The sequence below is a fragment of the Canis lupus genome, chromosome 29, assembly GCF_011100685.1.
Source record: "Canis lupus familiaris isolate Mischka breed German Shepherd chromosome 29, alternate assembly UU_Cfam_GSD_1.0, whole genome shotgun sequence".
Classification (NCBI taxonomy): domain Eukaryota; kingdom Metazoa; phylum Chordata; class Mammalia; order Carnivora; family Canidae; genus Canis; species Canis lupus.
This window is the reverse complement of record NC_049250.1, coordinates 28,259,168-28,278,461: the sequence shown is the minus strand read 5'-3', so window position 1 is coordinate 28,278,461 and position 19,294 is coordinate 28,259,168. Positions and strand designations below refer to the sequence as shown.

The 19,294-nt window shown below is 37.9% G+C and overlaps 2 pseudogenes; one reads left to right on the top strand and one right to left on the bottom strand.

Moving 5' to 3' along the window:
• The window catches only part of LOC102156848, a 116,271-nt pseudogene that overhangs the window by 26,609 nt on the left and 70,368 nt on the right, over positions 1 to 19,294 (top strand).
• Positions 14,439 to 14,725, bottom strand: LOC111093130 (annotated as a pseudogene).

The following is a 19,294-nucleotide window of genomic DNA, read 5'->3' as shown; positions in this document are numbered from 1 at the left end:
GTATGTAGAATAGAAAAAACAAAACCCATATGAAGAGGTTAGACTTGTGGTTACAGAGGAGGAGGATGGGAGAGGAAGAAGGAATTGGAGGAAGGTGGTCAAAAGGTACAGACTTCCAGTTATAAGATAAATAGATGCAAAGGATACGATGTATAGCATGATGACCACAGCCAGCACTGCTGTGTGATAGATAAGGAAGTTGTTAAAAGAATAAAACCTAAGAGTTTTCTTTTTTCTTTTTTTATACTGTATTTATATGGAAGATGGATGTTATCTGAACGTATCATGGTAATCATTTCACAATGTATGTAAATCCAACCATCGTGCTTTATGCCTTAAATTTATACAGTTATGTATATCAATTATTTCTCAATAAGACTGGGGAAAAAATAGTTAATCTCCAAGAACATGTGAATTGAAAAATTTTATGTAAATTACTTTCCATTTTTACACTACTAGCAGTTGGAAGAGACATATCATGAACAAAAACTTCAAAAGATTTACAATTGGGCACTCTTAATTGTGTTTATTCCAAACACTTTCCACATCAAAACAGATGTTTAAAATGAATAAATTTGATATTGTGAAGTAGTCCATCTTTAGTCCTGATGTTTATTAAATAGAAAGATTCAAAAATCATCCAATTATTCTTGGAAAATGTGCATGAATGTGTGGTATTTGGAACTCTATTTTAGAACCCAAATGTCATAGACATCTGGACACAAAAATTATGCAAGAGAGACCTTTAGAAATGTGTTACTAATTATTGACTCTTCCCTGCAACAACACAACTGAGCCTTTGTTATACGCACTATGTGCAGTACTGCTATAGACTGTGGCTTTTTCACATTATGGTTTATTTTCATAAGATATTCCTTATAACTAGCATCACAAAACACTCCATGGAGTTAATAATAAAGATAGTAAGCCTCACAAACAAATGAATTATGTTAGCAGTGATGAACAGACTAAACAATAGCTTAGGAAAAATTGTATAAGGGAAGTAGAAGAAATATGATCAAGCTAGCTGAAAATATAGGCAACTAGGAAAATTCAGGGTGACTAGCTATAATGGAGAGGCCATGTGCAGTTGCAGAATCAGTAGAACTGGACTTATGACTTACCAAATATGTCTATTCATCTCTCTGTGCCCTAATTTATTATCCATAACAAAATGATAGTGCTTTGTAGTATTAAGGTCTTCTTCTATTGTAAAATATAGATTATAAGAGTTTAAAATACCATGGGTTCAACTACTATTAAGTACCTACTATATGCACTAGAAACAGTTCTCAGTGATAGCGTCTAAGAACCAGGCAAGATCTCGGTTCTTATAGAGCTTAAATTCTAGTAAAGAGGAAAGACAAGCTCTTTTTCCTCTAGTTGGGAAGAGCTATAAATAAAATAATTGTAGCTAGTAGCAGGAAAATAAGACAGGATCATATTCTAAAGAGGAACTGGGTGGTCTGGGGGAACATTACAGAGGCAAGCAGGGAATGGCTAAGACCTAAAGAAAGAAAAGCATCCAGATTTGTGAAATCCAAGAGCCAAGACATTCCTGCTGGAAGTTCCAGTGCCAAAGACCTGGGTAGAAAACAGACTAGACTTCCTTGAGAAACACAGAGAAGCCAGTGGGGTTGGAATATAGAAATGAATGGAAGGAGGACAAGAAAAAAGGTAAACTAAGTCATGTAGATCCTGACAGGCTATGGTAGGAAGTTTGAATTTTATTTTAAGTGCAATGGGCAGCACTAAGAGTAATTTAAGCTGGAAAGTATCATGATCTAATTTATTTAAAAATATCACGTTGGCCGCCGTGTTGGGGCTTCATTGCAGATGGCACAGTGAAAGCAAAGAAACCAATTTCAGAGGCTATTGTAAAATGCCGGGTAAGAGACAATGGTGACTTAGACTAGATGAAGAGAGAGAGGCCTGAAATATGTTGAGTGGTGATATATTGTTCTAAATCTTTGTATTTAAATGTCTTCAGTGTTAATGTGATATTTTAGAAGCTGGATCAGATTAACTCATAAATTTTGTAACCTTGATTTAAACTCAATGAAAAATGAAGGAGTTTAGCTAGGATAAGAGTAATGCCAAATAAATGTCATTTGCTCTGAAACTTTCTATACTGAATTTGGTGCCATATGTATTTGGGGATTTTCACCCAGGTTTGCAAATAAAGAAAAATGGGGAATTTAGAAAAATAAATCATATATCTTTATGATAATTTGACCAGCATGGATTCCAGTAGAATTATATATTATTAAATATATGAATTTATTATTTTATGAAGCATTGAAGTAGATATTTTCAAAGGATGGTCTCCTTACTTTGAATAATTCCCTCTAAGCCAGTTTGGCACAATTAAACAACTGGGACTATCCTTTAAAAATATATAAAATGTACCATTTCTGTTGCAGTTTCATTACATTTGTAAAGTAATACGGAAAAATAAACTGGCCAATAACAGTAGAAAATCAAGATGTGGGGATCCCTGGGTAGCTCAGCGGTTTGGTGCCTGCCTTTGGCCTTTGGGTGCGATCCTGGAGTCCCGGGATCAAGTCCCGCATCGGGCTCCCGGCATGGAGCCTGCTTCTCCCTCCTCCTGTGTCTCTGCCTCTCTCTCTCTCTCTGTCTATCATAAATAAATAAATAAATAAATAAATAAATAAATAAATAAATCTATCTTAAAAAAAAAAGAAAAAGAAAATCAAGATGTGTACTTAATTCTAAGAGAGCTAAGGAATAAAGGATGTTAAAATTACCTGCTTCTTATTTAAAGATATTAGCATGCTGTATCAAAATGTATAATATAAACATAGATACTTCTTAGGTTTACAAAATGTCATTTGTAGGCTGCTTACTTAAAACTTGGGAATAATTTTCCCATAGAAATAATATAACCTCCCAGGCCAGTCCAAAAAAATATGTTTAACCATTATATCACTATATAGTCAAGTATTAGTGAGTGGAACCATACGTTAAGGTTATAGGAAGCATAAGGGCCTCCTTATGTAAGAGGAATATGAAGAATAAAAATATTCCCATGCTTTCTCTGGATATAGGCATAACTCTGGAAAATTACCTTGCCATATAATAATTTTGGCAACTCTGCTCTGAAAGTACTGGCTCTGGGCAGTCCAGGTGGCTCAGTGGTTTAGCACCGCCTTCAGCCCAGGGCCTGATCCTGGGGACCGGGGATCAAGTCGAGTACCATGTCGGACTCCCTGCATAGAGCCTGCTTCTCCCTCTGCCTGTGTCTCTGCCTCTTTCTCTGTGTCTCTCATGAATAAATAAATAAAATCTTTAAAAAAGTCCTGGCTCTTATATTACTTGCACACCTACTAGTTAGTTGAACCCTATTTTGTATACTCCTCGAATTGCTCTTTTCCCTCAAATTATCTGCCTCCTCTACTCACCAAATTATTCTGGTTTTTCTTCAGTGTCATTTAAAAGTTAGGAAAGCAATCTGACTAAACAACATATTAATCTATAAATGACTGGTCAATAATTAAACTTCAGAACTATGTGTACCTCAAAAATGGATGCCTATTAGCCTGACCGAATTCCTAACATAAATTCAGGCATTCTGGTAAAGTAAAAGGATTTTACACAATATGGGATAGCATATATTAAAGAGAAAAAGAATGGAGCTGCATAATTTTTCCTACTTTCTTTACTTCTAGAGTCTCAGCTCCATGTACAAATTCCTTGATGTATTTTTAACCAAGTTGGCCTTTATTACAGTTCTTTGAGTGAGTAATGCCGTTTACAGAAGAAATTGATATATCTCTACTTTTCTCAGCCATATATCAATAATCCATCCCATTAGAACATAGTCCTGTTGAGCTTTTTCCCCCAACCAGGGCTAAGTACCAATCCTTCACTCATCTAAGAGCTTTTCCCCTCCACTGAAATGGTTCTTGAAGTCTTTCACATTTTCTATAAAGTTTTCCTAGGCAGGTCAGAGAACAGAGAACAGTAATTGCATACATGGTGTCACTCCGTCTGGAGCTGAAGACACCTACATCTTTGCCTCCTGTTTGGTGAGACATAGTAGAAAGACCAGTTTTTGTATTGGTGCTGTTACTAAGCTTAAGCAAATCATTTCCATTTTGTGTGTCTGTTTCCTTATCCAACTGGAAGATGGACATGTGTGTATAGGGAGTTGTAAGGGGTATGTAATACCTGGTCATCTTCTCTACCAAATTGATGCCCAGATCAAATAAGATGATTTATGTGAAAACTCTTTGAATAAATAGAAAGCACTGTATTTTAAAACACAGCTATTTGTTGAGCTCTCACTATGTCCAGGTAGTATTCAGTATTTCTCTATGCTTTATATCATTTAATCCACAAACAAGAAGGTATTAGTAATTCCATTTTACAGAGGAAGAAATGGAGGCTTAGATCAGTTAAATGCCAAAAGTCCAAAGGATGTGGTCAGATCACTATAGTCATATGGCATGTCAGTGGTAGAGCTGGGCTGTGAACCCAGGCCTGTCAGGCTCCAGTGCCTGTCCCTTCACACTGGATTATACTGCGACCCATTCTACATATGTTAAGTCAGTATGAGCTGCCTCATTTATTTTTATGAACCCTACATACACTTATCCCTAAAACATACACTCTAAATCCAATTTATTAATTTTATGGTGACTTATTCTACCAATTTTGCTGTTCATGTGTTACATGTTAATGTTCTCTGTAAAATCATAGACTTCTTTAAGGTCCATTTTCTCTAGCGTTCTTTATGTAGTTCTTAACACAGATGTATAAGCAATCTTTCTAAGTATTTTATGATGAGGAGGAGGAAGAATCAAGAATCTAGGTTGGGGGAGGGTGAATGAATCTATTGAAAAGGGTTCACAAAACAAATACTCCTCACAGGAACAGCTGAAAGTTTTAATATTTCTAAGTGGCCAGCTATAGTATAGTTAAGCACCAAAATATGCTAATATTGTATAAAGATAATTTTAAAAATTGTGTGTGGGTAGTGAGTTGTGAGTCACATACTGAAAGAGGCTTAGCTTTTTTTTTTTTTTGTATTATATAAATAATTGGAATCACATTTCAGAAAAGCGTCCAAAATAGAGCAACTAGGATTAAAACTTAAAAAAAATACACTAAATCATTTCTTTTTTCTTAGAAGCTGGCATTGATTTATATCTATATAGTAGATCAAAACCAAGTATATTTTATCTGTTATACAGGTGTGAAACATAATGCAGATAATACACAAGTTATGCCCCTCAAGGCCATGAATAATTGTGGCCAACCTTGGACAAGAAGTCAGGCATCCCAAGAGTGGAATTAAAAAAAAAAAGTGAAGTCAAGTCCTGAACTACACAGAGAATACCTGTACACACACTCTCTTCTGAGCCTCTGTGACCACGGAAAACCACGGGGGAGATGATGTGAACAGAGAGCCTCTCTTTCTAGCCTCTGGCAGTGAGTAATTCTACCCAATATAACTTTATGAAGGTCACCTCCCATCTTCTGCTTTTGAATAGAGGCAGAAAGAGAAATGTTTTGAAGGGTCAGTATGAGAAAGATTCAGCTCTTCATGTTTAATTTTGACTCTTCTTTAAAACGTCATCTTGGGACTGTAGTTGTCAAGACTATCATGTGTCAGGTATAGTCAATATCGAGGGAACTACCGTTAGGTACTTCGAGAATGCTATTGCCTAGGAACAAAAATCAAAAAGTATAAAAATATGGAGGATAGGGATCCCTGGGTGGCGCAGCGGTTTGGTGCCTGCCTTTGGCCCAGGGCGTGATCCTGGAGACCCGGGATCGAGTCCCACGTCGGGCTCCCAGTGCATGGAGCCTGCTTCTCCCTCTGCCTGTGTCTCTGCCTCTCTCTCTCTCTGTGTGACTATCATAAGTAAATAAAAATTAAAAAAAAAATATGGAGGATAAAACCTGTCTTCTATAGATGAAACAGATCGTAATTGAATCCCTGAGAAAACTGCAACCAGCCAAGTCTTAATAAGGGTGTTCGCCTTACTCCTCAATCTACCTGTAAGGTGACTGAGAGGAAGTGAAAATCATAACTTGGCCAGGACAAAAGGCCAAGTAGCGAACGTCAAGAGTAAGAGGGGTGAGTTCTGAGGTCACTGTTTACTATGCACTGTCTAAACAAAACAAAATAAAACAAAACAAGTCAAAATTGTTAGCAGACTGCAAGAATCTAGGCAGTGGGAAAGACCAAACCATCTCCCCAAACAGACAGTAGGTAGTTTCTCCTACACTGGTCAGGAAAAAGTCATTTACCCTACCAGACACAGGGTGTCCAGGTCCTGATGAATAATTGTACTCTGTTACAGTGAAGTCAGGGATATTTCATCTGACTTTTTTTTTTCTTTTGGTGTGGAAGAAATGTCTTATAAGACTGGCCAGTTTCCCTTTGCTGTGAGTCCACACTCAACAAGTGGCACTCTGATTTCTAATTTTACCTCCTGTTTAAGGCAGGAGTACATAGGAATAGCAGGGTATCTAAACATGTCTATATCTTTTATTGTTAATACATTTGCATTTTGTTTTATATCTCAAGCTTTTATGGCCGTTGAGAGTCATAGCTATACCTAATAATTTAGTCAATTCACGTTCATTTTCAAAGTCAGATTTCTTAGACACAGCTAGACGTATCTGGACTAAAATCTAAAACACGTGATCAGAGCAGACTAAGGCAAGTAAGTTGGTCAGCTAGCTTTTCTCTATGATTACTTTATGCTATAACTCCAACAATAGGAAGAAGATTTTTGTGGTAAATGAAACAATCTTTTGTACTTCATGACTGAAGACAAAGAATGAGCAAATGCTATAGGTGACAGAGGCAATAAAGCTGTTTCAACTCCAGGCATCCATCTGGCTTTTGAAAACATTTGCATGTGGGGTGCCTGGGTGGCTTAGACAGTTAAGTGTCTGCCTTCAGCTCAGGTCATGATCCCAGGATCCTGGGATGGAACCCTGCATTGCGGGGGAGGGTCTCTGCTCATCAGGGAGCTTGCTTTTCCCTTTTCCTCAGCTTGCCACTCTGCCTACTTGGGCTTTGTCTCTCTGTCAAATAAGTAAAGTCTTTTTTAAAAAATTGCATGAAAGTTAAAAAATTTTCAAGTTGTCTGCATTCCCAATATCATTTAACATAGCTAAAGACTATTAGACAATATTGAAGGATGCAATCAATCTTTAAATTATGTGTCCTAAAAAAAAAAAATTATGTGTCCTATTTCATGTTAGACATTTTGTACAATGTCTGGAAATCCAAACTGAACAAGGCATACAAATAAATAAAATGATCAGTGATAAATTGTGAGAGCATGTACAAGGTGTAGTGATGGCAAGAGAAAGAGAAGTCCCAGCTCTTGGGGCTAAGAAAGCTCCCCTTGAGCTAGGTTTTGAAAGAAATGCAATGTACTGCTCTCTTGGCCTAGGAGGAGAAAGGGAATTCCACGTAGAGGAAATAGCTGGGAACCAAAGCCTGGAAATTATGAAACAGATTGGTTTGCACAGCACATTGCTGGAATATTGTTTAAGCAATGGGAAGAGGTAGAAGGCATGCCTGTTAATGCTTGATCAATAGGGGGTTGGAGGGGATGTTTGTTGATACTGAAAATAGGGAAACAGCATGACATAAAGAAAAGTATAGTTGTCATGACAAAAAGGCAAAAGTGAGCAGGAGAGAGGAGAGCAACAAAAAGAGTGTAGGTCCTGAATTGAGGCAGTTGTAATGAGACTAAAAAAGAAAAGGCAGGTTTGAGAATGGTTTGGCAGCTAGAATCGGTAGGGCTTGGTGACAGATTGTATTTGGGGGCGAGAGAGGGAGGAACTAGCATAACGCCCAAATTACTGGCTTTGGAACATAGGGATCTTTTATTATATCTTTCTCTAAACCATTATACATTATTCATTGTGAGATTGAAGATGTGCCTTAGTCGGAAACATCATTCATTTCCGACTAAGGGAATCCCTAGATTAGAAATCAACCCCACCTACTCCCATCTATGCTTTTCCTGTCCATTTTGTGCTTTTCTCAGGAAACTATGAGATCTGGCTCCAGGGGAATAAAACAAAAACAAAAACAACATGTATAACTAAAACAGACCTATTGTCCTAGAGAAAGAAATATGAAAGCCAGAAGATACAATTAAACACATTTGGAATGCTTAGAACTAAGTGTCCATGGCTTTATCACAGACTGTAGCTGTACTCTGTGTGTACAGCTCTGCCTGGGTTTCATTAAGCATAGAAACTGGCTTTCAATAGCAAAAATGTAAAACCTTGTTCAAGTTACAGGATAACCAGAGACTTGTGCTTGAAAATTTAGATATATGTTAACAAAATTCCATCTTGACTTTTTTCTATTGGATAAAAATAATAAAGCAAATATATAATATTCTAAATATGTATTGCATTCTCATATTAAGGATGTTTGAGGGTTAAAAGGTTTACAGGGATATCATTTCTCAGATTTTGCTCAGAGTGTCATATTGCTTCATATCTTGTCTCTGTGTGGCCATTAGGGAGGCATTCTAGTGTCATGGTTGGTAAACTAAGCCCTGGAGTTAGATTGCCCCAATTCAAACACTGGGTCTGTCACTTATGCCTTTGGGCACTTCATCAGTTGCCTCTATTATCTTCTCTCTCTCTCTCTCTCTCTCTCTCTCTCTCACACACACAAACACACAACTAATAATGTCAACATGATCCCTGGGTAGAGCCCAGTTCCAATAGAAATATTAGACCGGATTTGACTTCAAGAAATATATGATCTAATTCAGTGGTTCTCAAGCTTTATTGGGCATTTGAATTACCTGGAGGGCTTGTTAAGACACAGATTGCTGGACTCATCCCCACATTTTTTAATTTAGTAGATCTGGGATGGGGATCAAAAGTTTGCATTTCTAGCAAATTCCAGGTGATGGTCTGGGGCCCATGTTTTGAGAAATACTGATCTAATTGAAAAGAGAATTCTTTTTTTTAAAAAAAAGAAGAAAATCATAATAGTACTTAGAAAACATGAGTATATAGTTTGTCATGATACTGTTTAGGAAGCTAGACTATAGATACTGGGAAATCCAATGGCTGATGAACCATTCATTTAAGTGGGAATCACTAACTTTGTTTTATTAGTAGGATGACCTTGAGTTTCGACCACTGTAGGAATTCATTCACATAATTAGAGTGTGCATTAGCCCCCAACTCAGAGAAACCAATTAATTCAACTCACCTTTTCCAGTATTTCAGGGTTTTATGCTTGAACCTGAACCAGACCAAAGTATGAACCACTAACTGGATGTACCAGACTAATTTGTTGAACTTCAGAACTAAATTAAATCCCAGATACCCTTAAACCTTTTCCTCAATTCTGAACCAAATGAAAGAGATTTGTTTGTTTAACAAAAAAAAAAAAAAAAAAAAAAAAAAAAATTGAGCTGGTTCAAATTAGAAACAAAACTTTTAGTTTTTTTAAAACAATTGAAATCAAAGAGTATATTTCCTAACACACCAATTCATTAAAAGTGAAATGAAACAAAACAAAATGTTGTTTAAGATACTCCTATACTACATAATAAGTAGTTGACTGAAATGCTAAAATAGTAAATCCTGCTAAGAGTCTGGGTCCCAGCAAGAAAGAGCATTCCACTCACAGGGTTCAAATCAAAACACTTTAATGAAAGACTCCTTACAGTGATGTGGGAAGGGATTTAAGGAAACAAAAGAGGGATGTTGGAGTATGAGAAGACTGGCAACAGCAGAAAATCATGACCAAGGGGTCTAAGAGGCTGAAGAAGAACATGGCCTTTACTCAGCCCAGTGAGAAGAGGAGGCATGGAAAAGAGGCTGTCAGGCTGGAGACTTAGGCCTGGAGAATGCCTCCCCTCCCACCTCTGTGTACCACAACATACACAAAATAGAGTTGCTAAATCAAGAAGGAAATGGAGAAGAAATACCTCAGCCTTTCCCTCTTCCCAGCCTCTGATCACTTCCTGATGCCTCTCCCTGTCTGAACTGAAAATCTGGTGTCAGTGGAGTCCAGTGGAGCCCCGGTGACTGATCTGCAGGGGTCTGCTTTCTGACAGGGCAGGGCAAGTGGTGGAGGGCAAATGGAGATTGACCAGCACAATCTCCCTTTTTACTAAGTTAATGCTAGACGTTAGATGAAGTATTAGTAACTGAGTTAATGTATGTAAAATTCTTAGAAAAGTCCCTGGCAATAAAGAAGCACCATACTCTCAAAGTTAGCTATTATTGTTGCTACAGGCTGCCACTGTTTTGTGGATAAGGAAACGAAGGCTCATGGTCTTTAAGCAACTTCTCGTTGGTTAGCACTAGTGACAGAGCCCATGCTCAAATCCAGGTTTTCAGATTCTAATTTTGTATAAATTCTGCTATGAAAAATGACTACCGTAACATACAAGGTAATGTGTTGCATGCATAATTAATTTTATAATTTCTTGCAGAAAAAAAAGCATCTTTACTCTCTGGACCTGACTAAAGAAATCTGAAACCAGATTAATACCTTATATAAAAAAAATAAAATAAAATGAACTTTATTTCAAAGATATTTCTGCACATATAATAATAGTTGAAGTAATAGTAATGATGATATTAGTAGTAATAGTAATAGCTGTTAACATTTTTGAATGTTTATTTTATGTCTGGTACTATGCTATATTTCATGTCTTATACTAATATAACCACAGTATAGTTTTTTTAGTATATTGACACACAATGTTACTCTAGTTTCAGGTGTATTATACTATGCTCACCGCAAGTAGAGCTATCATCTGTCACCATACGATGCTATTACAATACTACGGACTATATTCCCTATGCTGTACCTTTTATCCTTGTGACCTATTCATTCCATAACTGGAAGCCTGTGTATCTCACTTCCTTTTACCCATTTTGCCCATTCCCCTCCCCCCATGTCACCCATTTTTGATTTCCTGTTTTTCTTTATTTTTTTTTCAACTTGGAAATCATCCACTTGGAGGATTTTGCAATTGGTGAGTTAAATATGTTTTATCTGAGTCTGCTGGCCCTTGACTGACCATTTAAGGTTTTATAAAATCATTTTAAATGTAAAAAAAAAAACAAACCCTCCCAGATAACAATATATTTTTTCCCTATAACTGTTGGGAAACGTGTTTATCCCATTATCTTGCCATGATACAACATTAGCCCTAAGGTCAGAGGCATGAGTTGGCCATGCATTCAGTATTTGATTACATGAAATAAGACATCTTGAAAATAAACATAGCTAGCTTATTTGTGTCAAGTCAGCTCTTTTGGCAACAGATTTTAAACAATGAGATAACCATTTACCCTTAGGTCTTTGCATTTTAGATTTTTGGAGTTTCAATTCATAGAAGGTATAATCAGCAAGCTGAAAAGTAACATGTACATTTTCAGTCAGCTAAAGAAACAAACAAGAAATGTTTTTTTTTCCCCCTGTGGGGATGTTTTCTACCCTGTCACACTATCTGTCAATTTTTCTCTGATGATGGAGCAGTTATCAGACAAGGGCACTCTAACCAGTGCCTCATCATGAAATTTCAGTTCTTTCTTGGCAGTCAAGTTTCAGAGTTGTCACTAAGAGTCTGTGTAGCAGTAGCATTAGAGAGATGGCTCTATTTTGAAAATCAACCGCATGAAAGAAAACAATCTTAGATGTATGCCCTGTGCTTCACTTCCTGTTTTGTCATCTACTTACAGCACGGGTTGGCCCAAAAGAAATTACCTAGTTATAGTATAAGCCGAACCATATGAAAGTCCAATATTTGGCCAATAATTGATTGCTAAATGCCAATTTGATATCAGACGGCAGTGTCTTATGTTTGTCCTAATAGTTCTGATACTGATTGAAGCAGTCCATGCCCATGGAACAGTGACATTTCATTTGCAGCCTCTTATAAAATTCACACTGTTGGTAAACATATTGTCTTTGCACATTCAACAAATGAGGGTCACTTTTAATTTGTTCCCCTGAAATCTTTTGTTGAGGATTTCAGGCAAATATGAACATCCAAGAAATCTGTGCAATTTTAAGGTGTCTCTAAAGGGTTTATATGTGTAAAGTGTCTGACCAAATTCCTGGCATATGATAGGTGCTCAGAATAATTGAGTCATTAGGTCACTAGTCTATCTAATGGTAATATAGTAGCATACTGTGTGATGTGGTCTTTACTTGTGACACAATGCTGTTACATGCATGATTTTATTTAGGGTCAATTTTCCCTAAAAACCTATTACTAAGACAGTCAACTGACACATCAGATCATGTTCCAAGTTTAAAGGGTAGTATTGCATTATTATATAAATACTCTTCCAGTTAGCAGAGAAGATGAAAAGAAAAAAGGATTTTTTTAAGCATTTGTATAAACTGGATATTAGAAAATGTTATAGTTTATTTTTTCTGGTGAGATTGGTAGGTGATTTCTTACCAGTGTCTGTCTTTTAGTGAACTTGGGGAAATGAAATATGTGATTAACAAAACATCAGTATTTATAAGGAGTTTTGGAGAGCAAGATACTGATTAAATAATTATAGCGTTATACTCCAATTCTCACTTATTGTTTGTACCCAAATTCTTGTAATATGACAGGTTTACTCAAACTTACCCTGTAAGTTATTTTCTCTTTGATGTTACTATCACTGCTCTTAAATACAGAGGAAAATGTGTGATGCAACAGGCGGATGGGTAGATGAGTCAGCTGGCCGTGACAGCTGTACACATGGTCCACAGGTGTTTGTTTGGCTTTGGTATACTTTATAGGAAGAAGTTTTTAAAGGGTCCCACACCACTTTACAAATCTATTTTTTCTGCAGTTCCTTTGTACCAACCACATCTACAGAACAGGCCCTAAATTTTAGAAGTTTTAACCTCCAGAGGAGAGGAAGTTGGTTGATTTCCTCAGCAGTTTGGAGCCAAGTCAGATCCCAGGACTTTGCAGGTGCAGATTTACAATGCAGATTAAATTTCAGCAGGTCTGCGGCCTGAAGCACTGCTTATTTAATAAATTCATAGGACGTCCTGATGCTGTTGCTCAATGGACCACACTTTACTTTGAGTAGCAAAGACATTTCTACTTTTTTAACCTGCTGGTATCTTAGAAGTAATGAAACCAAGCTCAAGCTCACCACCTTCCTCCCAAAACCAGACAGTCTTCCTCTTGAGTTCTTATTAATTTTTACCACTATTGATTCTCCACCAAACCTCAGAGTAATGTGAGGCTCCTTATTATGCCTCCCATTATCACATCCAAGTCAGTTTTGAAGTTCTGATTCTCCCCCTATGTGTATGAACCCCTTTCCTTACTTTTCATCCTGCTGCTGCTACCTGGACCAGACTCTAGGGCATCTCATTCCTAACTGCTCTGTCAGCGCCTCCCATCTCCACTCCATCAACCCAGCTCCATGCACAACTGCCATTCTAAAAGCAGTGCTTATTTATAATAATATTCTGCCGATAACTCACCTGGAATAGAGTCTAGAATACCTTTCCTGGAACGTCAAGGCCCACGCTCCTGCCCTTCTTTTTCCATGCTGATCTCTATGTACATTCTTTTACGTGAACCTTAGGGCTTACCTGAATACCTTTGGTGCTTTCAGCTCTCCTGACTGTCCCAAGTTTCTGTGTGACTCTGAGAGTCATATAAATGCTACAAAATGTCATAAGTATCTAAAATAGCCTAGAGTGAACAGCTTTGTGACATAGGTGGCATTTCATTGGGCCTTGAGGGTAATAAGGATTTCTACAGAGATTATTAACTGTTTCTTCCTACATTTCTTTATTATTGGACTTACGTAATGGACACTCATCATTTAAGAAAAGAAATTCAATAAGTTTAAATTTTCAATGAATAATAACAACAAAAGAGCATCCCTTGGGCCTCTGTTCCCATTGCACAATCCACAACCAAGCAGGTATCCCATTGCAACTATTTTTCTTGTTTCTGTTTTACACCAAGCTTCTCCCCAGGAGGGAGTGTGCCTTGTTCATCTCTATATCTCCACCACTGAGTGTAGTGTGTGGTACAAGGTAGGCATTCAATCAGGAGGATCCAAGGTTTAGAGCCTGAAGTTTATACAATATAAGAGCCCCTCTTTAAGAAATAAAATTGAAATTTTTCTCTAAATTTTCAAAAACATAAGATCTTGAGAAATATATTGCTAGGGCCCCTTATAGGGCATGCAAATGTGGGGTTGGGGGAGGGTAGATTCCAAAGCTTAAACTACTTTAGCTCCATAGTATAGCCACCTCTGCTGCATTATTTTTTTTTCTGTTGTCATTATTAGGTTAGTATTAATATTTTAATGAAAGAAAGATTGAGTGTTAATTCTAAAATAGAATATGAAAGGATTCATGGGTGCCAGGCAAAGATCATGGTCAGGAGTGCAGAATCTGCCTCCACAATGGGACCTCTTCAGTGGTACTTGCCTAGCCACTCATGTCTGAGTTCCCTATAGCAATGACAGTAGTTGAAAAGCACTTAAGCTGCCAGCACCATAAAAGTCCCAGCGACACCCCATTTCTTCACATTGACATACTTGATGTAACACCAGTAGTAACCTCTTTGAAACACTCCAGCAGTGCCTTTGGGGTAAAATCCCACATCAGAATCCAGGTTGGATGTTCTCCTAGTTTGACCTCCATGAGCTTCTTCTCCTTCACTGATGTGAATGACACCATCTTGGAGTCCTGGGTGTCCATTATCAGACTGAGTGAATCTTGTTGATTCATTTGTAATTTTCACATCCATGATCCTCTCTGAGCATGGGGCATCTGACGTACATCTGAGGGTGTTCCACTTTTAGGAAACCAACTTCCTTTAAGTTACATGCTGCAAGGGCACTTGCATTTCTTGGACTTAGTAGGAATTTCAGAGACCTCCTGGGATCATCTTTAACAGCACAGACTTTACTAACAAATGTTGCAGTGAAACCAGCAGTTTTCAAACTGTTTGTATTTTGAAATGAAAACATTGCCTTTATAACACCACCATTCTCTAAGTCTTTCAAAATGTGTTCCAAATATTTCCTTCTAATTGGAAACTTCCCTATGAAATCATAGAGTTTGAATTCAGTTTATATTCTTTTTGATGCTTTTCAAGGGCACATTCCTTATAGCTAGTTTTACAAGAGGGAACACTTCTTGTAAAAATATGAGAGAACTTTGTAGTTTCGTGTAATTAAAAATATGTGTGTGTGTGTGTGTGTGTATACATGAAGTACATTTTGTATATATGTATTTTATTTTTAAGTATTTCAGAAAAAGTTACTGAGATTCATTAATATTTGCTATTTGTGTGAACAGGAGTGGCTGAAAGGTACATTGGCCAGCATCTCCTTATCTAAAGTTGGTTCCCCTACCCCAGCTACGCTGTTGTCACCTGTTTGTTGCATTCATAGCACTTACACCAAACTGTTACTCTCTGGCTAATATCTTTGTTTATTGTTTATCTAGGCACCTCTTAGATAATGTGTAAATACTCTTCAATGTCGACTGTTCTTTAATGACACTACTGGTGCAAAGACTGTCCCATTTCCCACCAGGTTTTTAGATTCCAGGTCTGCAAAATTCTGTTTGAGAAAAGAACTGCTCCCCCTGGTTGATTTGTGTATGCTTCTTGCATCAGCTCCAAAGGGTAAATTTATGAGAACCTTTCAGCCCCCTCTTCCTCTCAGCTGCCAGCTGACTCCTTCCCTTGCCCTTCTACTACCTCCTACTTAACACTTTAGTTCTGCCCTCCAAATAAATCAGCCTGATAGTCCTTGAGTGCCTTTGTTCACTTCCTTTCCCCTGGATTGCTTTTCCCCCCCAATCCTTGCCCAGCCCATGTGGAGGAAAAATTTTCCTTTTTAGTAGCCAATTATCTTGGACAGACCTCTCTGAACCTCAGTTTATTCATCTGTAAAATGTAGATATTAAGAGTACCACCATAGGTGGTATCTCATAGTAGGACTTCAGTAAATGACAGCCATCATCATCGTTGTTGTTTTTATTATTAATTTCTTTCAGGCTTCATTTCTTTGGGTTATCTTAAGTAATTGTTTATAATTACTGATAATTTGAAAATAACTTTAGAATCATTTGTATGTTTTACTTTTTTTTTTTTTTTTTAAGATTTTATTTGCTTATTTGAGAGAGAGAGAGCACAAGCCAGGGGAGCAGCAGGGAAAGGGAGAAACAGACTACCTGCTGAGCAAGGAACCTGATGCAGGACTTCCATTTTATGACCCTGGGATCATAACCTGAGCTGAAGGCAGATGTTTAACTGACTGAACCACCTAGATGCCCCTGTATGTTTTACTCTTTAGTTACATTTAAACTGTTTGAAAGGACATCTACTGTTACTGCTTTATGTACACTGCTATGTGCATATGTGCTGTGTATCTAAAAGCAGTGGTTGTCTGCTGTGGGATTAATCCATAGCACTTGAGGAGTGTCCTAAAAAAAGTACAAAATGTATCTTCTGGGATCCCTGGGTGGCGCAGCGGTTTAGCACCTGCCTTTGGCCCGAGGCGCGATCCTGGAGACCCGAGATCGAATCCCACATCGGGCTCCCGGTGCATGGAGCCTGCTTCTCCCTCTGCCTATGTCTCTGCCTCTCTCTCTCTCTCTGCGTGACTATCATAAATAAATAAAAATTAACAAAAATATTTTTTAAAATGTGTCTTCTGCTTGTTTGTGGGTATTCTGCTCTTGCTGTCTGTATAATATAAGTGCCTCTTCTAGATTTGAGGCCTTCTAGAAGCTTTCCCCAGTAAAAATAAGGGGAGAAACTTTCTACATCTCTACCTTCTATAAGAATTTCCCTCAATTTTTAAGTTATTTAACATTTTTTAATTTCAAATTGTGCCTAGAGTTTCAAGATTTAATGCAAGATTTAATGACCCTACAAGATGGCCTTCAGAGAACTAAACTGGAAACAGCAAATCTGTAGACTGGGTGATAGGATTAACCCACCCTAGGAGATGATATATGAAGTGGAAAGGATTAGGAATAGTCAGATTTTTATCAAGGAGGGAGCAGGGTAGAGGAGTCATGAAAGCTGTTACCTAATCCATTATACTACACCCGAACAAAGAAAGAATATGTTAATTGAGAACTGGCAGGAGGTGATATTATGAAATCCTAAAGAAAGGAAAAGCCATTAAGTAAGATTTTGGACAAAATTAATCAAATATTCTTTTGGAAGGAGCTAGTCAAGAGATACTGAACTGACTACACAGGAATCATCTTTCTTTTTTTTTTTTCTTTTCTTTCCTTTCTTTTCTGTTCTGCTCTGTTCTTTCTGGGGTGGAGCCTGATACAGGGTTCTATCTCAGCACCCTGAGATCATAACCTGAACCAAAATCAAGCATCTAATGCTTAACCCACTGAGCCACCCAGGCACCCCGACCACACAGGAATTATGGACATACTCTGTAGGTGGGTGAGGATGGCTTTGAAATTTGCATGGTCTGCATAAACTAACTCCTGAGACCACTCATCTCTCTTGGCTTCCTAAGCAACCTTCTGAAGATTTATTCAGCCTCCTAACACCTCTACCCACTGATAACTGGAATGCTCTCTAGAAAATTTCCTTCCTTCATTGGAAATTTGCACTCTAATTTAACCATAAATTCCTGGCAGGGACAGATCCTGAATTTGTGAGGGACAGATCCAGAATTGTAAACATTTCTGGAATTAGGAGGGGCTCTCTTTGAGAAAAATAATACAAAATGACAAATAATGAAACTGCTTCCAGGGTGTTGAAAGGGACGAGCACAGGCAAGTGGGCCTGAAGTTTTACCTTCGTCAGCATCACAGTGAAGCCACTGGAGTTGGATCAGTGTGGGTTCTGAGAGCCCATCTGCTCTGGGTGCACCATCCTGCAAAGCTGAGGGCCAGACCCAGGGAGCCCCTCAGCAGCAGCCTCTCTTTCCCACAGACTTTATTATCTTAATAATAAAAATTACAACAAAGGAATCAAACTCCCACTGTTTCTTAAAAGGATTTTGGCACTTTAACTTTTTATGACCCCTTCTACCTATATTATCATCCTGTTTGAAGATACAGAAACTCTCATTTCTTTTTTTTTTTTTTTAACATTTTATTTATCTATTCATGAGAGACACAGAGAGAGGGAGAGGCAGAGACACGGGCAGAGAGAGAAGCAGGCTCCATGGAGGGAGCCTGACGTGGAACTCGATCCCAGGTCTCCAGGATCAGGCCCTGGGCTGAAGGCGGCACTAAACCACTGAGCCACCTGGGCTACCCAAAACTCTCTTTTCTTAACTCTTCCCAGATTCTGTCCAGTTTTCTGTATTCCAAATAGACAGCAACATTACTACATAAAGTACAAAAGAGAAATCTATGCGGATATAACAGTGCCCAAAACAAGATTTAAATGTCTATGGACCAGAAAGAGGAAAACTTAGAGCAGTGGGCATGATGGGAGCCATAGTTTATATTAAGATGCATATCTAGAAAGCAGGACGTCACAGACACAGCCCAGCCCAGAGACTAGGAATTGAGCCATGTTCAATTTGGTCCAAAAGCTATTAGGTGGGATGGAGTAAGGTCGTGCATGGTGTGGGTGCATGAGTAGATTCATGGTGGCCCAGGTGGGGTGTCAGAGCAAGGTGAGTCCATGTGAAGTCCATGTGAAGTGTGTCCATGTGAAGGAGCTGTCTGGTTTGGGGGGTGATGAAGAGGACATTCACATGGATGGCAGTAGTTGTGTTAGCTACAAAGGAAACATTACATTGATTGATCAAGTAAGAAAATACTAAGGACAATGGTGTTGGGCTGGAATTGAAGATTGGGATGTGAACTCATGGTTTTCAATGGACAGATGAGAGAGAAAGAAAGGAGAGGTATTCAAATACATATATTCCTAGTTTTGTCCACTGAAAGGGACAAATGGCACCCCAGTGGCATTGAGAATATCTAGCATTCGGATCTTAGTTGACTTCGGTACTGAGGGAAAGAAAGTACAAGTTGAGCTCAGAACCTCTTCTAAAACCTGAAATAAAAAGTGCTCAAAGAATGATGGGGACAAAAAAAAGAATGATGACACAGAAACCATCTTGAAGGGGCTCCTACTGGAAAAATGTGGGGTAATTTCAGCAAGAAAATGAATAATAATAGTACCAGACTATATGCATTCAATAAAATAGGAAACCATGAGTTCAAACAGATATAAAAAGATAGTAAATAAGTTAATAGTTTGATGAGTGATATATAATCTCAAAACCTCCTCACAAAATATTTATTAAAAGTAATTTCACAGTG